Below are 19,705 nucleotides of genomic sequence, written 5' to 3'. Positions count from 1 at the left end.
ATCAGATAAACACATGAAGAATGGACAGCATCGTTAGTCATTAGGGAAATGAAAATCCAAACCATGGGGAGTCACCACTTCACTCCAGTAAGCGGTTCTGGAACTGAAAAGCAGACAACCCTTGAACATGATGACATGCTAAGCAGCTTAAGGCTTCAGATCTCTAGATGGTAATGTAAAATAACTTAACAATTTATGAAAAAGATGGGTGATTTACTGAATTAGTAAGATGACCCTCACCCATCCTATGATTCCACTTGCAAGTGGTACCAAGGAAACAGAAGAGTGTGTCTACCAAAAGTCTGGTCCAGGGATGCTCATCATAGCTTAGTGTGCAAGAGCCAAGATCCTTGGCCATGGGTAAAGATAAACAAGCTGGCAGGTGTATCACTAGTCAGTAGTGAATAGGATGGACTAACAGCACAGTGGCATGAATGGCCTGCAATCATCATTTGAATGCAGTGAGCCTTATGTTAATGTAGGTACTGGAGTTTCTGGAGGCTGACTAAACCAAGTTGTGGAGACCAGAAGGGTAGATGTCTCTGGGGAACGGGGGTGGGGGGAGGGCGGGAAACTGTCTGGGTGTAATAGGCAGTGTTCTCTGTATCTTGGGGGCTTGCTCACTATGCACATTTGTGAAAATGCAGAGTGCACTGGATTGTGCATTTTGTTGTGTTTTAGTGGTGATCAACATGTACATAAGAATGGGGTTCAGTATGATACTTCAACACATGATACAGCATCACTGTCCGAATTCATCTTCCCTTAACTCCTTCTGATCTTCTCAACATCTAGCAAGCACAAGTCCACACAGGATGGACTTTTAGTTTCTCCAAGGGAAACATTTGCTACTGGTCTGCATATATCTTACACTTGATGTCCTCCAGCTCTTCCCATTTTGTTGTAAATATCAGCATATTTTTCTTTGTTATGGCTGAGTAATACTCCATATCTATATACCCTACATGTTCTGTACTCACCAATGATTGATTCTACATCTTAGCTATTTGAGTAATGTATACCTATTCCATTATGTATAGACTTTTACATCATAACAAGGAAGATGCAAACCACTACTGAACTCCTGTTAATGAAATCCGTGCAGAACTATCTGAGGGTAAACGCATAACATCTCCGATTTACTTTGACTTATCCTGAAATAATATAGATAAATGCATGGAAGAAACATGAATGAATTTAGGAAATGGATATTTCCTAAATTATGCACAATAAAAACTAATGATAGAACCCTTCACACAAAAAGTCACCATGAAGTCCCTTTACTGTATGCTCAAATGTGTTCATTAAAATATTACTGATAAAATAAATGTAACCAAAAGATTTTTTGGAGATGTTAAAAACTTCGTATCTGTAGTTTATACTTGGGGGGTCTGATCCAGCATGTGTGATGGTATTATCTAGACCCTGAAGCTCCTGCGTGCTGGACACCATGCTCTCTGCAGTGTAGGTGCCAGCAGCCTGCAGCATTGCCTACCCATCCTCCACCCCCACACTCCCAGAACAGCTTTGATGACCACATAAAATAACCAAACAGCACACGCAGGCGGCACTTTACAGAACACGGCTTAAAAACTCCCCGATTACATATTTACTCCAACCCGTCAGAAAGTAGACGGCTGTGGGCTTGTAATGAGGGCTGTTTGAAAGTCAAGTGTTCAGCAAATTTGGCCAGTGGGCATTTAGGGAGTTCTGTCCTCAGAATTACGGATGCAGGAGTGCCTGCACCAGAAGGTGCTCTCGGCATTAGTAACAGCCTCGGGGAGGTGAGCTCCTCCTTCTAGGCAGGGTAGCCCACCAAAATGAACATGGCAGGGCAGGAACAAACGGCTCCTGGACAGCAGAGCCTGCCACTCTGAGAGCTACTAGGTTTTTTCATGAAAGCATAGAACTGTCTGGACCCTGAGAACAGTCCCCTTCTACTGGAACAAAGTATAGTGGGGGCAGTCTTGCGAGGGACAAGGAGCCATCAGCCAAACCTTTCTGCCTGCATTTTGGGGGCAGATCTTCTCTTTTCTGGACCAAGGATCCAGCAACATGATGTGGCTTAGATTCCCTCGGTCCATTCCCAACAGTAGTCCTCGGAAATGGAACTACAGGATTCCCTCACACCGGAGACACTGATGGACAGTGGGCAGTGTGGGTTGATGACTGAGCATTGCTGCATCTGGAATTAGGTCTGCTCAGCAAGCTAAAGAGTTTGATTAGTTCACCTATGTCACAGAGCTAAAATCTTATTGGTAGTGACAGACAGATGCCTTCTTTGCAAGAATTCTTTGGTACCATCCATACCTTATAGGATGGGCCAGCTGACCATAGGGCACCTGAAGAGAGCTAAAGTCTCTGATGAACATTTGAAATATGGCAAGTTTACATCATTAATTCCTGTTTCACAGGTAAACCATTGGCCTGGAAGGGCCTTTGGTCCTTTGCTTAGGTCATAGAGCTGGTCAGAAAGCAAGGGCAGCCCTGAGTGCTTCTGCTCCAGCTGTCAATGTCACAAAATCAGCCATAATACTCAAACATGGCTATTCTTAAAATCTTGACACATGTGTATCACACCTCTGCAGCTGGAGACATATAGGCTGTGTATATCTTTTATCAACTAAAATGTGAAAATGAATTGTTAGCAGATGCTCTTTGGTTGAAAAAAAATTACTGAAAGAAATAACCAAGGTTTCTCTACAAGGGGCTCTTACCTGGTCAGAGGTCCCCCCGGAACCACTGGCTGCGTCCTGCAGCTCCTGCCGTCCCTGAAAGGTGACAGTTCAGCTCCACCTGTGAAGGCTGCAGAGGGCTGTTTGCACATGGTGGCTGACCTTAATCCTTCTCCAAGGACCACTGCTTTATTTCTTGATTATGTTCAGTGGCTCTTTAAATTGCCAAACTGCTTGTCTCCACAATGTACTGAGTCAAGTAAAAGAAAAAAAAAATCTGTGTGTCCTTAAATGCCAAGTTTAGTTCTGTGCAGGTTTTTATGGCAGTTATAAACCCTCACCTCAGGCTTACAACCATGGTGGATCTTTAGTGCGGTTACACAAACACGGCTGCCATAATAAAGCACGTCTTATTTGATATTATATTGTATCAGAAGCATTAAATACACATTAAAGGGATGTTTTAAGGCTCTTTGCAGTAAGTGGCAGATGTTATGAATAATAACCTGCAAAATCCTTCTGAATTCTAAAAAGGTGTGTTCCATAAAGCTTTCATATAAATCTTTAATAGAGCAGAAGCACATTGAGCAGTGATTAGAGGAAGCCTTTAATCGTATTAAGCCATTACAAATAACAGAGAAAGGATTGGAAGCCTCAAAAATTAAATAATACAGAGCAAGGAGACAAACGCATCGTGCACGAAGGCTGAAGGGTTTCCTGTCCATGTCTCCTGACAGCCCTTCACTGGAGGGAGCCAGGCAGGTCCGGGTAACGCACACAGATACATAGGCAGTTGCAAACTCAAGCTGCCATAATTCACTGAAATTTATGTAAATGAATATGCATTCTTTTATATGAAAATTGGCAGCATCTGTATACCATTTAAGCACCTGATTTAATGGGGTCACCAACAGATATGGAGGTGGGCAGGAAGGGGGAACCTCATTCACCCTCCCCTTAGAGAATCTTGAAAAACAAATAAAATAAAATATAAGTTACAGACAAGCTAAACAGCACTGAAAATATTGTCCCAGAGGACTCTGGCTTCCTCAGAAGCAGAGGTGTTTAAAGAGCCAGCTGCAATAAACCCAGGCTCAATAAAACTTAATTAACCCCTTGGGGTCTTTGCAAGGAAGCTTGTCAGTAAGCCAGCATGGGATCCCAATGCTGGTTACTAAGGGGTTAAGTTTGCAGGCTGAAGGGAAAACAGAGCAAAAGGAACTAGTGACTGCTTACACAGCACATACCTGCACACGTGTGTTCACCATATGCCAAACTTGGCTATGCATTGCTCTTACCTAACATTAAGAGGGAGAGCTAATTAGCCTCAAGTCTGGAAGTTTCAAAGTCAAATCTTGGAGACTTAGAGGGCAGTTATAGATAATCATTTCCAAACTCAAACCTCTATCCATGGCAATGGGTCTTCTAGCCTCTACGGAATACCCTCAGTGCCAGGGAGCTCATTATTCTCCATGGTCTAGGTCCTACCTTGACATGAATTATCCCTCTGGGGACCACCTGCCACAAGTCTGTGTGCTTCCATTTGAGAGGAGCTTTACAATGAGCCAAACCAAGTTCAGTGTTGTTTTTTGTTTATTTGTTTGTTTGCCTACTACCCATGAGGCTCTGACGGGATATTTTGATAAAGATTCCCAGTCTGGAATGGACATTAGAAGCTGACTAACATGGTTTCATATTTCATGAAGAACAAAATGCATGTCTATGAGCATATGCAGAGGACTGATGACTGAGTGGAAGTCGCAAGAAGTGAAGTCTCCTGGGAGCAGTCTGGGAAGGCTATACACAGAAGTTCTGTTCTAGTTTAGTCCATGGTAGCTCATGGGAGTCTGGTGCTTAGAGAACTGTGTGGTCTCATGGTCTGTACAGTTCTTTTCTATCCTTCTCCCGCCATGCCAAGGAGAAAAATGTCATTTCAGTGTTCGTCCATCTTGACTTGATTTCAAGCTCAGAACAAGCAGCAAACAAAATCTGGCTAAGATTTAGCAAGTACTGTTAATTTTCTTTACATTGACTTTTTTAAAACAAACATTATTGATATGTATATGGGTGTGTGTGTTTATTTTTTGGTTCTTGGGTTTTTTTATTTTTGGGTTTTTTTGTTGTTCTGTTTTTTTTTTATTTTTGGTTTTTGTTTGTTTGTTGAAGTGTTTCCTCGCTAAATGCATTTCAGCTTGAATATGTTGAATACATTTAAAGGGAAGAAATAAGACTGCATACAGGCACAGTGTGGCAAAGAGGAACGTGGTATCCTGGAGCTGGGATTCTAGGAGCACACCTGGTATTGGAGAGCTTCATAATGATACAATGGTCCTCTCTTCTCAGCTTCTCAAAATGCTGCAGGAGCTGGTGCTGTCTGCAGAGAAGAGCCAAATGACTGCCCTAGGCCAGCCTCTTTCTGAGCTGGCCCTGTGGAGTGTGTGGGCAAGCTGGACAGAGGTTGGACTCTGAAGCTCCAACACCCAGCAGATCAAAGGTTTATGGCCAAGCTCCCAGAGGGCATCCAGCTCATGGCAATAAGAGTGAACTAATATTATCCTGCACCACACAGCTTCTCCTGAGCACAGCAGATCTGAAGCCATAGCTCACCTGGGTGACTTTACAGTGGAATGTGCCAGAGGAGCCAACTGTGTCATCTCTGCCCATCTCAGCACCCTGGGGGGTCAGCAGCTGCTCCAGGAGGCTTGGTCTCTTGGACAGGGTAACAAAGGGAAGGGTTGTCAGTTACTTAGGCTTATCCCCATCCCCCAGCCTCTGACCTGGCCTTTACTTTTTGGCCAGGCACTTGCCTTTCATCTGCTCCATTTGCCATGGGCAAGAGGTAAAGCTGTAACTCTCTTGGGCATAGTGGTCAATCTGTTGGTGAAAGGGCCCATTCATCTCCCTGTGCAGTTCAGAATTTATGCTCTCCCTGATGGTTCCATCCTCAAATCCCTGGTCTCGCCTCCACATCACTGTGACCAGAGGTATTTCATCTTTGCTCAGAGACAGTCAGGCTGTTGAGGGTTCTAGACGAACTGCTTTTCTTTCATTTGGCCCCTTTGCTTTTTCAGTACAGAGGCTGAGCCTGCTTTCTTCTGCCTCATGAGCAGCTCGCTACCATGTCTGTTTCAATTTCCTTTTTATTGTTCAAGGAGATGGAGCAGAGCTCTTGTGGTCAGATTCCTGGCCTGGATGGCATTTTTGGAAGGCTTTATTGAAGCACTGTTTGATTTTTAGTTGACGTGAATACAGGAGACCATTACTAAGCCCGAATTGTTTTCTCCAATTCTCACTCTGCAAACAAGGAAATGCTAAGCAGATGGCTTGGGTTCCCAGCAATATCTGTAGGGAAAGGCCATGCATAGGGACTGATGGGGAAGATGGAGATGCCTGAGCTTTGTTGGGCCAATATCTATATGCTAGGATTGTTCCCAAGACTTTCTATGGCTAATGAATTCTGGGAGTGCTGTAGATTTGTCTCTATGGTTGGTCCAGAAAGCCTTGCTTTGCTAAATGATCCTGACTTGATCTAGCATCAAGGGCCCCACATAGAGTAGTTCTGTCCCTTCCATGCGATGACACCATTCCATTGGCTTTCCTGATAATAAGGGACATTTCTGGTAATGTAAGTCATCTGAGCAGATCAAACTTTCTACTCTGCTCTATAGCATTCCATCTCCTTGTGTGTGGAGGCACTTAGCAACTCATTTTATTGCAAGATAACCTTATCTGTCTTGGTGAGGACCTTACACAAGTCACTTGTCCTGTCAGAGCTATTGCATTCTCATCTTTGAAGAAAGTTGGCTAACATAGTCTGGGTAAAAGACTCAGAGGTTGGCTTTTTCTGGCCCTGAAAGTCACTTTGCAATTTCATCGTTTATCTGGAAACAATTAAGCTCTTGTTTCCAGTTCTTTTACAGTGAATGGCTGACTTTTCTGGGGGGAACATTGGGCATCCTTGACTCATCCCACCAAAATAGGTCTCCTGAGCAGATTGGGAGCTTTTATACAACCCCAGTGAAGTTATTCTCCAGACTAAAGCCCAACCTCCAGGGCTTCCATCATTGGACACACTGAGGATAGAGTTGGCAACTCTGGAGTCCTTCAGAAGTGCCCCTGATCCACAGAATGCTAGGAAGTGACAATGCTCTCCCAGGCTATGGCTCTTCTCTGATCTTTGTGAGGCATCCTGAATGATCTACACTTACTTCTAAGAATACATGAATGCAGTGCTCAGAACAATACAGTGAGCTCAGTCCATTTTTTGTGTGGGATGAGCTGAGAGGAACAAAGAATGTGGATAGAGGGATAACAAAGCAAGGCTTTAATAATGTCCTGCTGTTTGGTCCGGGTTAGTCCTCAATATCTCTGCTCTTAGACTCCTGGCTTATGAGACAAGATGGTAGGGTTAATAATTTCTGCCTCTGTGATTTCTCATGAGCATCAGTTGAAATAATGTGTGTGCATGTGCTAGTAAATTGTTAGGTGGTATGCACATGTAAGGGATTTTGTTCTTTGTAAGAGCTCGAGGATGGTGCCAGCTGGGGTCCCTGAGCCTCACAGCCTCCTGAGCAGATCAGGCTCATTCAGTAACATCCCAACACATGGAAAAACATGTGAGCTTGACAGCTAATAACCAGATCCAAAACAACAGGCTTGAGGAGGGAGGCCAACCTGGGAAATGTGTTATGAGCTGATCAGAAAGAGGAAAGGAAATAAAGTCATTAGCTTAATTAAGGGGCAGGAGGGAATGATGAAACACTTCTCTAGCAAAACCAAATTACGCATTTAGAAGATATTAAAAATGCATTTGAACTCCACTGGTGCTACGGTTCTCATAACATCTCTAGAGCTTCAGTCAGTGGTCAGGTCAGTGGGAAAGCAAGAAAAGGTGCTATTGTTTTTCCTGCCTTACTTCCCCACCATCCCAGACCTCTTCCCAGGGACCCCTAGTGACTTCTTGTCCCCTCTACAGTTGTCTTACCACCATCTTTAGCACTGTCTCACCACAGGTCTCCTGAGTCAACTTGTCCCCAGTGCATACAGCGTTTAGAAAAGTTGTCTTTGAGCTTACATCTTAGGATCATGACTTCCTTTAATTTTGTGTTCTCATTTTTAAGAGATGCTTAAAAATGTAACCGGATTCTGTTTGGGATCATGCATCGAGTCTGGTCATCTGGATTCCTGCAACATGATTCCTGATTGGTTTCGGACTTCATGCTTAAGGCCCTGTGAGGATGAAGATTAAGAGCCCTGCTAACAGAACACCAGCAAAAAAAAAAAAAAAAAAAAAAAAAAAAAAAAAGGCAGGGGCAATTACGTATTAGATGCACATAATGCATCTTAAGTCATTTAATACTAACTCTTAGAGAATGATTAGTTTTTCTCAAGTTGACACAAACTAGAGTTATCTTGAAAGAGGGACCCTCCATTGAGGGATTGCTTCTATCCAGTTGGTCTATGGGGCATTCTCTTGATTGGTGATTGATTGGCAGAGCCCTGTCCACTGTGGACAGGGCTATCCTGGAGCAGGTGGGCCTGGGTTATATAAGGAAGCAAGCTGAGCAAGCCAGGGGAGCAAGCCCATAAATAGTTTTCTATTCCTCCCTTCAGGTTTCTGCCTTGAGTTCCTGCCTTGGCTTTCTTTGGTTAATCTCTTTCCCCAAGTTGTTTTTGTTTAATATTTTACCAAGCACCATCAAAGCAAACTAGAACTCAAGGTGAAAGGAAGGCATTTTTATATTAAGAAGACAATAGACTGCATGGCATTGTTGGAGCCTGATGAGAACAGAATGGAGGTGTTCTCATGGGAGGAAATGTGTATCATGCATCCAACTTTGTATTATTCTTGGTAGAGGAAAGAGGCAAAGGCAGATGGTAGAATGGATCATAATCAGCCCCCAAACCACTGCCTCCTCAAATAGGCCATATTTGCACAATCCATCAGTTAGACCTGTTAGCTCTGTTTCCCAAAGAGCCTGAGCCCACCACCTCTGTTCATCTTCATGAGATTGACCTAGTCACAGGGAGTTGGGGGGTGACTCTGAGGGGAAGAAAGTTTTCTGGGATCTGTGTCATGAAGAGCTTTGGAATGCTTCGAGGGAAATGGTCTGGCCTGACATCAAAGCTGAATTTTGAGGTGTTTCTGGGGGGACTTCGGGGCACAGGAGATGTGTGAGCAAGGTATATAGAGAGGACAACGTTAGTGAAGGAGAGCTCAGAGCTCCTAAATCCTGTTCCATCTGCATGAGGAATGCCATTTGGCTTCAGACATGAAGATCTCACACTCCCTATGCCCCAAGCTTGGCTCCTCTCTCTCCATGTTCAGCCTTACTCTCTTTATGTTTGCCTTGCTCTGAGGCAGGCCCTTTCCTCAAGGCATCTCCTGGCCTTATGTTGTCCTAGCTAAGTAAGCAAAGTACAGAATTTTGTCTTTGTCAATGGTTCCCACCTCTGGATTCTGCCCATTTACATACCCCAAGTCATTTCTTCTAGAACACATCTCCAGACTTAGGGCTATGCAGTGGTCTGACTAGCCAGGACTGAGTCACAGAGTTAGTTTTATGAACTAACAGGCTACATAAGAAAGGGGTTATTCCTCCCCACCCCACCCCCAAAAAACCTGGTGGGTTTCACCACTAGGAAAAGGAAGACCAGAGCTGGGAAGGCCATGTCTCCATCATGGTAGCCCATCACAGTGCCACTGACAGCTTGATAAGTGCTTGAGACTATTCTGTAGCACAAGGAGTATGTGAGGTTGTGTTCTGAAGGCCAAGAGAAATGCCAAACACAGCCCCAGGGAGGAAGCGTGAGGATGGAAGTGCTCTCCAGCAGAGTTAACTCTGCCCCACACTCAGCAAATGAAACCTGACTTAATTGCTTGCATTCTTGGACGAACTTCTAACTCTTCAGCACTAAGAGAGGAAAAATTGCAGATACAACTTGCTTTCTGTCCTTGGCGTGCTGAGCCTGGGAGAAAGTTATTTAACCTTTCTCAGCAGTGATTCCCAGCTGCACAAATGGGATGGCAATCTTTGTCCACACTGAGGCAGAGTCGTACGGTAAGAGCTGTGCAAGAGGCCTTCGGGGGTGTGGCCAGGCAGCTTTTCAGAACCGTGGCATCAGGACTTTGGGGCATTTTCAGATCCATTAGGTGGGTTTAAGCTCCACAACCTCCCTCCTGGCTCTCAAGATGCTTGCTGATGTTGTCTCTTGCTTCTAATGCTAGAGGGAAGATGAAATTTGCTGAAGATATTCTCTCTCTAGTGGCATTTGTGTTTTCTGTGTGTTTGCCCAAATTCTGAAAGTGATGGAAAACCTAAGAACAAACTAGAGTTGATGAGGTCATCATATAACAGAGGGAGGGGGAGGGAAGAAAGGGAAGGAAGGAAGAGAGGAAACAATAAATAGTTAAGTTAATTCTAGGGCAGAAGTTGGCAAACTAAGGCCCATGCATGAAATTGGGTGCATTAACTATTTTGTAGCATTTTACAAACTAAGGGTGGAATTCATCTATTTTAAAATTTTGAGAATTTTATATATGAATACTGTATTTACATCATTCCTACCTCTCTTCCCTGACTCCAACCCCTTTAGTGAGGCCCTCCACTCCTCTCAAATTTATAACTTCTTATAGAGTTATATTTACACACACACAAACACATATACACAGTCACTCATGCACATACCCACGCATATGTATATATGTATAACTAGAGATGGCTGGATTTAGTGTTGCTCATCTGTATATGCATTTAGGTCTGAGGCTCAGGGAACATTGCAGAATGAAAGGGATAAACGTATTAAGCAACAGAGGTCTGGGCATCTGAGAGATGACAGGGAAGCTTCCCTACAAAAACTCCCTATGACAGGGAAGCTTCACCTACAAAAACTCAAAAACATGGCAGGCAAAATAGAACCTGCATAATGACAAGACCAGTTGACACAGCATGGTAGATTAGAGAAGAGAAGCCCTTTACATCTCATAAGACAACATTCCAAGTTGAAGAGACACAGGTAATTAATCACCTCTGAGAGAGAATTGATATTCTTCAATTCAATTCAACTGCATGTGTGGTTTTGGGTTTTGGGTTTTTGGGTCTTGGTATTTTCGAGACAGGGTTTCACTATGTAGCTGTCCTGGAACTCACTGTCTAGAGCAAGGTTGTCCTTGAACTATTAGAGACCCATTGATCTTTGCCTTTGCCTCTCAAATGGTAGGATAAAAGCCACGACCATGCCTGGCTTGGTACGAATATGTTAATAGTTTAAAAATGTCATTTTTGTGATAGGTGAAAACCATATGCCAATCAAGAAAGTTGAGCTGGCACATAGACTACTCATTCATCTGTGTGGACTGGCATATACATGACTACTCATTCATCTGTGTGAGCTGGCACATACATGATGACTCATTCATCTGTGTGGGCTGGCACATACGTGATGACTCATTCATCTGTGTGGGCTGGCACATATGTGACTACTCATTCATCTGTGTGGGCTGGCACATACGTGACGACTCATTCATCTGCGTGGGCTGGCACATACGTGATGACTCATTCATCTGCGTGGGCTGGCACATACGTGATGACTCATTCATCTGTGTGGGCTGGCACATATGTGACGACTCATTCATCTGTGTGGGCTGGCACATACGTGACTACTCATTCATCTGCGTGGGCTGGCACATACGTGACGACTCATTCATCTGTGTGGGCTGGCACATACGTGACGACTCATTCATCTGTGTGGGCTGGCACATACGTGACGACTCATTCATCTGTGTGGTATTAAAGGCTTAGGCTGTTTAAAGCCCAGAAGTGGCAGCTGGGGGGTAGAAGCCACGTAGCTTACAAAGTCTAAAATATCTACAGGAATAGTTTTCTGACCCTTGGTCCAGAGAAGGAACATCTTGTCCCATACAGGATGTGGTATGGAGAATGAAGTCCATAGGGCAAGCCGTCCAGCTAGAGCACAGCATTAGTTGGAGTTGGACCACTACTGTAAAGGGGCCATGAGGCCTAGTCTTAGAGGTTTGCATTCCCATTCCACAGATAAGGACAGAGAGATTAAGCAGCGGAGCAGGAACTTTTAAAATTTTCTGATCAAATACTTGAAAAATTTATTACTATATATTAATACTAATGTCTGCAGACTGTCGTGGCATTTTCATACATGGATATGAGACATCCTGTTCTTATTTATCCCTCCATCATCCATACTCATCTCTCCTCTCTTCTCACTGTTCCCCTTCCTGTCTTACAATAGTCTCCTGCTACTTCTGTATCTTTTTAATGAGAGAGAGAGCAAACTTGTCTGGCTTATTTTGCTTAACGTGCTGATCTCCAGTTCTACCACTTTTCAGTAAACAAGCTGGATTTTTATGCTGAGTCTGACTACGTTCTTATATCTTGCTCTGACACTCTCCTTGCAACTATCATAAAGAATAAAATAACTAGATGACAGGTCCTGGGTACCCTGCTAAGGAACCCCCAGCCATGCTTACCTGGTAACCTGTCATTTGAAGCTGGGAATTGGAACATGGTTCGATAAAAGCCAAGGTTATAGGAGGAGTTATTCAGTGGTGGTGTAAAGGGCAGCTGTGGGAAAAAAGCAACCTTTTACATCCGAGAGGATCAGTGCTAAGATGAGCTTACCTAAGGTAGAGGCAGTTTAGAGGAAGGAGGCATTGTAGGGGAGAAGGAGTAAACACCAGAGTGTCTGGAGAAGATGGGATTCCCAGCCATACCATCTAGTCTAGAGGGAGGACAGGTCTTCAGGGCAGAGATCTAGCTGACTGACCAGCCCACTGCTTGGCTGCCTGAACCTTAGACAATAGCAGGGCAGAGAGGCAGGTAGAGATGTCTGGAGGTCACAGGGCTAAGTGTGGCTATGAGGGGAAAGGGAAGGCCTCAGAGAGGAAAGCAATGAGTAGGACAAAGATGGCGAGCTTATAGAATACTTAGCTGTGGTTGCATAGAGTTGGCAGGGTCGCTATGAGGAGAGAGGAACTGAGGCCCAGCTAAAGTAGAAAACCTTTGTTTTAACCATTGTTATCATGAGGTCATGCACAGAATGCCAGAGAACTTCTGAAGAGGACAAGACATAGAATCCTTAAGCAGACTTTAGATTGTCAGGATACTCAATTGAAAGAGAGACACCAAAGAATCCTATCAAGTATGCCCAGGTCTGGATCTAGCCTCAGACCAGCACTCTGCAGTCTAAAAGCCCTAAAAACTTGAAACTGTATGGGTAGCCTCTCTTCAGGCCCTCCTAAATAGTCCCTTGAGGTCCTGCTAGTTGGTCCCAAGTTCTCCTGGTATGCCATCTATGCCCAGCTCGACTGTGTTTGTGCCCAGGATAGCCTGAGTCTGAAATGACAAGCTGCTATTATAAACAAATGCTAGAAGAAGCAAGAATTCAACCACCAAAAACATCAGCATCCCCCCGAAAGGCAAAAAAGGAGAGTAAAAAGAGGGGAGAGTCCACTGGGGACCCTGTCTATTCTCCTGGCTCTCCAAAATAACTCTGGCAATACCCAAAGTTGGGAGATGTTTGATTGGGCTGGGGAAAAAATGGCCATGAGAAATCCAAATGTATTTGAGGGAGCAGCATCTTGCCCCTGTCTAGTTACCCCTGATCACAAGGCAGGTCTGGAGAACATGGGAGTGGGCTGCTCTCTAGAACTTCTAGGGGAGTTCTCCATCTGAGAGAAAGAGTCCCGTCCTTGGAGATGACCTGGGCGAGGTGTCTTGTAGCTAGAGCCTCTGTGGGTAGCCAAGCAGAAATAAGAAAAGCCAAGCTTCTGGAGAATGTCTATTAGGTCCAGAATTTGACTACTGGTTGCTGACCATGTGAGGTGAGGAGGGGTATACCAGAACAGAGGTGTGGGCAGAGCATCTCCATCTGTGCCCAGGGCTTGAGGAAGTGGAGTCCAGCCTGGACTAGGGGATGAGGCTGGAGGAGTTCCTTATTGGAGGATACAGCAAGGAATATGGGAAGGGTGGAGGGATGTTTGCATGAAAAAAAATCCAAACCTTTTCGAGATGACATCACAGAGCATATTTGCTCTCCAAGTATGCCTGGGGCTGATCTCTCCTCATGTTGTTTAATGGTCTTTTAAATGAATAAATGAAGGGCCAAGTCACTGCCTGGTCCTAAGAATAGCAGATGGATGTGGAGCCACAGAAGATCTAAAAGATCCAAGGGAAATGATATGACAGAATCAAATAGAGTCAAGTCTGAACATCAGTGTGAAAATGCTGACAGGGTGTGAGGTAACTATGGAATTGGGGAAAACTAGGGTTTAGAGAGGACAACAGATCACAGGTGCAGCCTATAGGTTTCAAAGCCTCCATCGAAATCCCTAGGGCAGTACCTTAGCTTAGACATGAGTTTTCCCGAAGTTAACCTGCTTGCTTACCTCTCCCTGTAATACCTATAGATGTGACTTGAGCTGGGAATGCTCAAAATATCATCCACTCTTCACCAATGCAAATCATTGCTATTTTTCTGATGCCTTTCTCGGCTATAGATCTGGGCAACCTTCAGAATCATGCCACAGTATTTTGTCCCATTTGTCTGTGAAACCTGTCTTGGAGTTAATCCCAGCCTGGATTTGCCAGAACTCTAGAGATAGCTGAGTGCAAATTTTCCTAACTTTGTGTTCAGGAATGTCATGTCGTGACTTGAAACTGATGATACTGGTATTATTTAAATAGAGAGAGAGGTAAAGGTTACCCACAAGCCCTACCCACCAATCTTCTGTTGACTCTTTAGCAGCAGCCCACATGAATGGGCCTCAGACAGCAGCCTGGGCTCTCTGTATAGTCAGTGGCTCTAACAGTAACCATGCTATTGTTGGCACCAAAGCTTTTCAGTGTTTGCAAAACTGTTTTGCTGGTGATAGCTTCCCAAATCAAGGGGCAAAACAATGCTAGGAAGGCTAGAATTTAAGTCCATTGAGAAGTTACTTATTAAGAAATGACTCTTTAATAGATCCATATTTATCACCCTACACAAAGTCTAAGTGGATCAAGGACCTCAACATGAAACCAGATAAACTGAATCTAATAGAAGAGAAAGTGGGAAATAGCCTTGAATGCATCAATACAGGAGAAAATTTCCTGAACAGAACACCAATGGCTCAGGCTCTAAGATCAACAATTGAGAAATGGGACCTCTTGAAACTGAAAAGCTTCTGTAAGGCAAAGGGCACAGTCAATGGGATGAAACAGCAGCCTACAGATTGGGAAAGGATCTTTACCAACACTACATCCAATAGAGGCTAATATCCAAAATAAAGAACTTAAAAAGTTAGATTCCAAAACACCAAATAACCCAATTAAAAAATGTGGTGCAGAGCTAAACAGAATTCTCAACAGAAGAATCTCGAATAGTGGAGAAGCACTTAAAGAAATGTCCAATATCCTCAGTCATCAGGGAAATGCAAATCAAAATGACCCTGAAATTCCACCTTATACCAATGAGTATGACTAAGATCAAAACCTCAGGTGACAGCAGATGCTGGCAAGGATGCAGAGAAAGGGGAACACTCCTCCATTGCTGGTGAGAAGTCAAACTTGTATAGCCACTCTGGAAATCAATCTGGTGGTTCCTCAGAAAATTGGAAATAGTTCTACCTGAAGACTACTCCTGGGCATATAATCAAAAGATGCTCCACTATATCACAAGGACATGTACTCTTCTATATTCATAGCAGTCTTATTCGTAATAGCCAGAGACTAGAAGTAACCTAGATGTCGCTCAAATAAAGAATGGATACAGAAATATAGTTCATTTACACAATGGAATACTATTCAGCTATTAAAAACAAGGACATCATTAATTTTGTGGGCAAATGGATGGAACTAGAAAATATCATCCTGAGTGAGGTAATCCTAAAGGACATGCATGGTATATCCTCACTGATAAGTAGATATTAGCCAAAAAGTACAGAATACCCATGATAAACCCCATGGATCCTAAGAAGTTAAACAAGAAGGAAGGCCTAAGTGAAGATGCTTCAATCCCACTTAGAAGTTAGAACAAAATAATCATGGGAGGCAAAGGGAAGGAGGAACTTGGGTGGGAGATGGGAGGGAGAGGGGAAAGGGTAAAAGATCTGGTATGGGGAGACACAGGAGAAAGACCTAGAGGACCAGGAGAATGAATGAAATCAGCTCATTCTGGGGTTGGGGTGTGGAGGAAACCTCTAGAAAGTCTCAGAGACCTGGAATGGGGGAGGCTCCCAGGACTTAATGTGGATGACCTTAGCTGAAATGCTCAACCGTGGGGATATAGAACATGAACAGACCACCTCCAGTAGTCAGACAAGACTCTCATTGGAGAGATGGGAACACCAATCCACCTATAAAATTTTCAACACAAAATTGCTATTGCTCTTGTCTAAAGGAAATTCAGGGACCATTGGAGCAGAGACTGAAGGAATGGTCGACCAGTGACTGGCCCAACTTGGGATAGATCCATCTCATGGGCGGGCACCAATCCCTAACACTTTTCCTGATGCTATATTGTGCTTGCAGACAGGAAACTAGCTTGGCTGTCTTCTAAGAGACTCTACCTAGCTGCCGACTGAGACAGATGCAAATATTCAGAGCCAAGTATTGGATTGAAGGTGGGGACCCCTCTGAGAAAGTTAGGAGAAGGATTGAAGGAACTGAAGGGGATGTCAACCACATAGTAAGACCAACAATGTTAACTAACCTGAGCTACCAAACAAAAAGCATACACGGGCTGGTCTGAGGGCCCCCAACACATACGTAGTAGAGGGCTGCCTTCTCTGGCCTCAGTGGGAAAGGATGTACCTAATCCTGTAGAGACTTGATGCCCCAGAGTCGGGGGATACCTGGGTGGGAGTACCCCCAAGAGGCAAAAAGGAGGGGGATAACTCTGTGAGAGGGTGTGAGGACATTTGGAACATCAATAAAAATTAATTAATTAAAGACATTCAGGGATAAGACAAAAAAAAGAAGTGACCCCTTTAAGGAAAATTATTAACTTCATATATTTTATTTATTTTCTTAATATTTCTTGCTGTGCTCTCAGCAATGGACCCACAGTCTTCTTACACCTGTCACTAAGATTTTTCCCTTAACAGGACAGAGATAAAGAATTCCACACAGTCTCATTAAGACATTAAAGCAGGTGGCACCTGAACAGGTGAAACACGCTCTGTCCACATCCCCTCCTCTAAACCAAATGGTCCAGACCCCAATGGCTGAGCATGTCATCTGCCTTGGTTTGTAGCTGCATCCCACACTGGAAGCTGCCCTTAGAGTAGAGAGCCTTCCCAGCATGCCCAAGGGCTAGTTTACAGTCATGAGTGGCTGAAGCAAAATATAAGCACTTTACCTTGGTTTAGAACAACTTCAGCTAAGTTTAAAGCAACTCTAGTTTCAGAACTCCCATTAGAACTGGCTGGGTCCTCTGATGATGCACTATTAACCAGGTTTTCCTCTGTTTCAAAAAGCAGTTCTTGCTTTCTTATAGTTATGTGCCCCAAGAGTGTTCTCCAATAAGCCTTCTGCCCACTCCTCTCTGTGCCATTCTCTGTTTCAATGAGATCTAGTTTAAGACACAGTCTATGCAGTTCCTGTGGCTCAGTCTCTCTGATACATAGCTCTTCCACTGTGTCACATTACAGAAAATGTGCATGCCCATGCCTTGTCAGAATTAAAGTCCATTCTTGTTAGAAAGAAACATGTTTGCTGGGTACAGATCCTGTGCTATAATCCCTCTGGATGACTTTGCTTTTGAACTTACAGGAAGACTGTACAACAGAGGACTTGGAAGAGAGAAGATAGACCAACAATAGTGAATGCTATTGGAGTACAGAGAAAGGAGAGATCACTGATGGGGTCTCAGGGGTGTATTCTTGGAGGAGGACATTTTGAGTAAGGCTCACTGAGATGTGCAGGGTTTGTGCAAAGTTGTGGCCAAGCACCTTCCAAAGAACATGGTGAACATGGTCACCAGCTGAAATGTTTCCATGTTACATCTTACATATTAATTTCAGTTTCTTGTCTGCTATTAGCTCTTTGGGTTTCTATGAAGTTAAACCATACAGTTAGAGACTGGTGGTACACGATGGCACACTCCTCAGCCTTAAGAATAAAGCCGTGACTCAGATATGGTTAATCAGCTTTTTAAATTGGTATTAAAATCCAAATTGATTACAGGGATGGATGGATGTGGATGGACATACAATCTGTTTCTGTGACTTCAGCACTAGAATCATGTTGGTTTTGCTAGGCTACAAGCATTAATGCATACACACTATATACTACATACAGGAAAGCCAAGTATGACTGGGGGAGCAGTTAACTGATTTCTATCAAATGATATGTTTGAGGCCTGTCTAGTTTTTGCAATTGCATGGACTTCAATCAAAACTTCTTTCTATGCTTAAGCCAATTTGATTTAGACAATCTATCAGTTGCAATAAAGGTCATGGAACAAATGTCAGGAAACCAACACTCAAATTCAGTCTGGTATATAATTCAGAAACATGTCACCAAACTTGCGGTGAGCAGAAGGCTTGCTAGAGATCTTGGGGCTCCAGGTCAGCCAGGAGGAGTTTTTGAGGGCTTCTCTCCATTTCTTCCCTTTGAATATGCACACCCATCTACAGTCTGTGATTTTAAGATGCTGTCAGTCTGTCTTCAGTGATTAGCCTTGTCCATGAAATTTTCTACAGAACCTTAACATTTTAGTAAATTGCTTTTAGAAACAGCTTATACTCATCTTGTTCTCAGTGAATTCCAGGTGCCCAATAGCTTACATGACCGACCCTTTAGGAGAGTTTGAAATGGCTATTCAAAATTGGTTCTCAATTTGAACTAGGAATGGATGAGAAACCATGCCTTGGAATGAATCCCTCCCCCAGTTTTATCTGTGATGTGTGCACTAAGGGGCATTGTGTGCAGAGGAATCTGACCCACCCTGTCCATCCCCTCTATGATTTCAGTGACTTTGATAATCTCTCTCTCAGCTTTTATATTTCTAGAACAAAGTGTCCCATTTTGATCTCCCCTTGAATGGCATTCCTGTCCCCCACCTCCTTGATCATTCTCCATGTCCTCCTCCTCACTTCCCCAGCTTCTTTATGTCTTTTAAAGGCTTGCCCAGAACTACACACAATATTTCCAGAGATCAGAGAGCCAGCCTTTTATCTCCACCCATTGATGTTAAAAATTTGATCATGATAAGATGAATCATCCTGTGGAATCTGCATCAGAATATCAGCCCAAAGTAATTTCTCCTTTTGTCCACTCACATGCTGGAGAAGAAATGGAGAGCCTACTGGCTGTGCAAGCCTGGGCTAGGTCTTTTGGGATGCCAAGCAGAATGGAAAATTGCCCTCTTTCCTCAAGAACGTCACAGTGCCAATAACATTAGTTGGGCTGTAGACCACATTCATGCTTTCCTTAAGAATCTTGCCTTGAAGCACAGGCCTGGTTTGATCCTCAAGCCAGCTAGTTTCCTAACAAGGTCCCAGAAGAAGTGGAGAGACTCAAGCCAGTTTGACTCATCTGAATTAGCCTTCTCCTTGTTGATACTTTCCTCCAGGACTTGTGGAGTTTCCCCTCTAGACACTCACATTCTGAGACTCAACAGTTTATACTCTCGTGTGAATTATAATTTGAGATAAACATGAGAATAAAATGCTTTCATGATATGAGTGCTGTGATGGTTGGGACAACTATTCCCAAAGGTCGCTGTGGAAAGGCTTAGTTCCAAGGGGGCTGCTTCCAGGAAGTGGTGGAACATTTGAGAAGGAAGGCTATTGGAGAATGGTATGGTCATCAAGGGCATACTATTTAAGCAATTCTGAGACCCATATGTCTTTCTTGGCTTTTTTTTTTTTTTTTTTTTTTTTTTTTTTTTTTTTTTGAGACAAGATCTTACTATGATGTAGCTCTGGCTATCTTGGAACTCACTATGTAGACCAGGCTGGCCTGGTACTCACAGAGATCCACCTGCTCTTCTTCCTGAGTGCTGGGATTAAA

At 43.6% G+C, this 19,705-nt stretch overlaps 1 long non-coding RNA gene across 1 annotated transcript; it reads right to left on the bottom strand.

Moving 5' to 3' along the window:
• Positions 1-12,210: 12,210 nt before the first annotated feature.
• LOC116067869 lies at positions 12,211-19,705 on the bottom strand. The gene is made up of 3 exons (XR_004109326.1): positions 19,666-19,705; positions 13,712-13,867; positions 12,211-12,274 (listed from the first exon to the last, which is right to left on the bottom strand). It is a non-coding gene; the product is annotated as an uncharacterized LOC116067869 (long non-coding RNA).

The sequence above is a fragment of the Mastomys coucha genome, unplaced genomic scaffold, assembly GCF_008632895.1.
Source record: "Mastomys coucha isolate ucsf_1 unplaced genomic scaffold, UCSF_Mcou_1 pScaffold22, whole genome shotgun sequence".
Classification (NCBI taxonomy): Eukaryota; Metazoa; Chordata; class Mammalia; order Rodentia; family Muridae; genus Mastomys; species Mastomys coucha.
The sequence above is the reverse complement of the archived record's forward strand: the minus strand, read 5'-3'. Positions and strand labels throughout refer to the sequence as shown.